The sequence below is a fragment of the Salarias fasciatus genome, chromosome 14 (genome assembly GCF_902148845.1).
Source record: "Salarias fasciatus chromosome 14, fSalaFa1.1, whole genome shotgun sequence".
NCBI lineage: Eukaryota > Metazoa > Chordata > Actinopteri > Blenniiformes > Blenniidae > Salarias > Salarias fasciatus.
The window spans coordinates 3,890,378-3,894,312 of record NC_043758.1 but is presented as its reverse complement, the minus strand read 5'-3'; the positions used below and the strand labels follow the sequence as shown (position 1 = coordinate 3,894,312).

The window sequence follows — 3,935 nt, the reverse complement described above, 5'->3', positions numbered from 1 at the left end:
CCAGTCAACGCAGCCCTTGTGGCAGGCCAATGTCTGTGGCAGCAATATCTGATGTAGTACTGTCGATACGGACACATTGGGTTCGTCCAGACAAGTATGATTGTAACCAAGAGAGAGTACTTGTGGACAATTTAAGATGTGCTAGTTTGTTAAGTAATATGGGATGACTTACGGTATCGAATGCCTTACGCAGATCTAAAAATATTGCGCCTACAACTCCCCCGTTATCCAGACTCTGATTTATTGTCTCTGTGAGAAGGCAGCATGCAGTTTCGGTTGAGCGGTTAGCCCGAAACCCAAACTGCATGGGATGTAATAATCCTTCATCCTCCAGATGTTGTGTGAGTTGCTCAGTGACCACTTTTTTGAGAGTTTTTGATAATATAGGAAGAATGCTTATTGGTCTGCAGTTGTTTATGTCTTGTTTATTTCCTGCTTTATGAATAGGAATGATAGTGGCTGTTTTTAACGTGTTAGGGAAGGTATTTTCAGCAATAGATTGATTTATGAGTTTTGTTATGGGTGGAGTTGAATGTCTTTATATGTTTTTATAAAAAGGGTGTTCATACCAAATATATCCTTGGACCGTGAGCTGGATACTGAGGAGAGGATTTTATTCACTTTAGATTCACTTGTTACTTCTAATTGTAGTCCGTTTTTGTTGTTTATTATAATTTCACTACCGCATGTCTGAGTAAAGTTTTTGTTTAAAGTTTGTACAGACTGAATAAAGTTTAAATTAAAGTAATTGCTAACTTCAGAGCTATAAGTAATAATGGTGCCGTTTATATTTAAAGTTATTTCTTCATTTCTTATCTGTCCTCCACCTGTAAGTTTATCAATACTTTTCCATAACTGTCTGATATTTCCTTTTGCTGCTTTGATTATCTCTAGGTGAAAGTCAGCCCTTGAGTTTCTAAGAAGTGCAGTAACTTTATTTCGTAGACTTTTAAATACCATACAATCGCGTTTTGGTGGGTTTTGTTAGCTTGCTTTAGAGCAGAGTCCCTGTTTTTCATTAAGTTCCAAATTGTTTCATTTATCCAAGGTATTTTCTTTTTTGTACCTTGTTTTCGGGTCTGTGTTTTTGGGTATTTGGATATTTTGTATATTTTGGAGATAATTTCTTTTATTTTTGTCATTATTTCACCACAAGCCTGATTGGTGTTAACCAGCTAAACAGTTGGTCAATGATCTTTTCAAAGGAGACACAGATTGAGAGTTTAGATGTGTGTGTTCTGAAAGTCCGGCAGTACGCTGACGTCCTTTGTCCGGTGGCGTGCTCGTACGGGTCCACTCCATTCAGACTTTGTACTTATTCCTCGTTCCTTTTCTGTAAGTTTTTCTCTGCAGGGTCCTGCAGTGCTCTCTCTCCCGCTTTGTACATATTTTTTTTTTACCATCCAAACGTCCTTCTGTTTTTTAAATCGCTGAATTGAGTAGTACGCTGTAAGTACGTCGTAGTCAGCTTGCCGGTGATAGCGTTCGATTTCATTGTTTACATTTCCTGGCCTGCCCCGTCCATCATGCATTGCTTGAAAGTCACGCGATCTTCCCAGCTCTATTGGTCCCCCAAAATTGCCCCTAGGTGCGAATGGTTGTATGTTTCTCTGTGTTAGCCCTGCGACAGACTGGCAACCTGTCCAGGGTGTACCTCGGCCTCGCCCACAGCAGCTGGGATTGGCTCCAGCCACCCGTGACCCTGAGAAGGACAAGCGGTAGAAGGTGGATGGATGGCTGGTGTTTGCACTGACATAAAAGTTGTGGATAGTACCAAACCTACTGTGCCCAAATGTGATCATTGTTCGTGACCGTTTCGTTGAGGCACTTCCCACATCAATGTGGATTCCATAATACTATTGATCAATCACCTTGATTCCGATGAAGTGCTTTGAGAGGAGTGCCATGTTGTGCTACAGCCAGATTCTGAACCCGTTCGAGGCATGAAAGGAATGGGAAAATTAAAACATCACAGAGATCATTTACGAAGACTATGGCAGTTTACTTCAGAACTGAAATACACACACGAATAAATCGAAGAATACCTCTTCTCTTTCTCTATCCCATAATCCCAGCTGTACCAATAGAGGGCGCCACCTCTGATTTTGGTTCTGCTGGTTTCTCCTTTTGCTTGTTTATTGATGTGGTCCATCTGTGCATTTTTTTTCACTTTTCATGACCGTCTGAGCAAAGCTCTTTGGAAAAACTGCTTTACATACAAGCGTCTTGTGTATGGTACTTCTGGAATGATCATTCTTTGGCACTTTTCTTTGGATTGATTATCTAGGTTCGGTTTGAGGTTATAGCCCTGAACGACTGCCCCAGGAGGCTGGTAAGGCATCACTGCTCTGTTTTCTATCTGTTTTGGGTCGACAGCCTGTCCGCCTTCCAGGCAGCTGCTTGTTAACTTTGCCTGCAGCTGCTTCAGTTGAAACACTTCCAGCTTCATCTGCTCTTCTCCAACCTGGCTTCTCACTTTGTTCCAGAAGGTGGCGTTGAAGTGCTCATAAATCCTCCAGTCTAAAACATTCCACCATTTGATTTTCTCAGGAGCCGTCGGCGAAATAGACGAATGACTTTGAGCCGCGCGACTGTTGACCTTAAAGGAAACAACATCTTCCAGGGACCAACAGAGGGCGTGTTTGAGCAAGATCATGGACTCATCAAAGTATTCAGTGATGAGAATAAGGTGGAAGTCCCGTTCGATGCCGGCAATCACTTTGGTGACGATGGTCTCCAGGTCTGGGGTGTCCGCTGTGGCGGTGTTGTCAAAGCCAAAGTCAAAGGCGAGAGTGTTGTGAGCGAAGTTGTCCTTCACTGATATGCTATCCAGGCCATTGTCTAGAAAGTCATCCAGGGAGGTGAAACGATGGAAGATTTCAAATCCAATGTAGTACTGGAACGTGGACTCCATCAGAGACACAGGATGTCTCACAATAGAGAAGTAGAAGGAATCAGCAGGCATCAGTTTTTCCACCTGTGGCAGAACAGAAGCAAAAAAATTAATGCAGAAAATGTCACTTTGTCCTGTTCAAGTGTCAACTGTCAACTGTTTTCACATTTACGTGCATGAATATCAGAGTGAAGCTGGTTTACAAACCATTTCCAGATATTATAGTTCATCTCACATTCAGGATTATCTATGAATGCTCCACACCTCTGCAAAGCATATGACTTGGTATTCGGGTGTGTTTTCATTATTGTTTGTATTGTGGGAAAAGAGTCTGTGTGGTTTTGTTTCAACAAGAAGCACCGTACCTTCACAGCGCTCGCTTGAAACCACAAGTATTTGTTGTCCATATGTCTCGTGGCCATTGTGTGCTCATGGGCGTTGCTAAGCTAACGAAGGCTAGCTCTATTGTTTACTGCTCTGTGTCTAAACTGGGTTAACTGGTTTTATCTTGTCTTTGTGGTTAGGCCAGTGACGATACCTTGACTGCTTACAGCTTGTTGATGTGTGATCAACAAGCTTATTTGATAATATGTATATGTGTTGCATCATTTTGCATTTATTCATTCATTTTCCTTGCCACTTGTCCATTTCAGGGTCACAGGGGGCTGGAGCCAATCCCAGCTTCAAATGGGAGAGCGCGGGGTCCACCCTGGACAGGTGGACAGGTGGCCAGTCTGTCCCACAGCCAACACTGAAGGACAGACCATCAAGCACGCTCACGTTCACACCGAGGATCATTTAGGGGTCACCAATCAACCTGACCTGCATGTTAATGACCTGAGGAACCTGCGTCTGCTTGAAAAGATCGTCCAAGACAGTCTGTCCAGTCCACATTCTTCTGTTCTGGCCATGATGGACTGTGATCCATGGACTGTGTATAAAAGTTGGTTCTGACCACTGTTTTAGTGTTACTGTTTAATAAGATTTGTTTTGAATAGTTTCTTTTTTTAAATCAAATTATGAACTCAGTTGTATTGCAATC

At 42.5% G+C, this 3,935-nt stretch overlaps 1 pseudogene; it reads right to left on the bottom strand.

Moving 5' to 3' along the window:
* Window positions 1-2,173: 2,173 nt before the first annotated feature.
* On the bottom strand, window positions 2,174-2,965 carry LOC115400685 (galactose-3-O-sulfotransferase 2 pseudogene; annotated as a pseudogene).
* Between the last annotated feature and the right edge of the window lie 970 nt (window positions 2,966-3,935).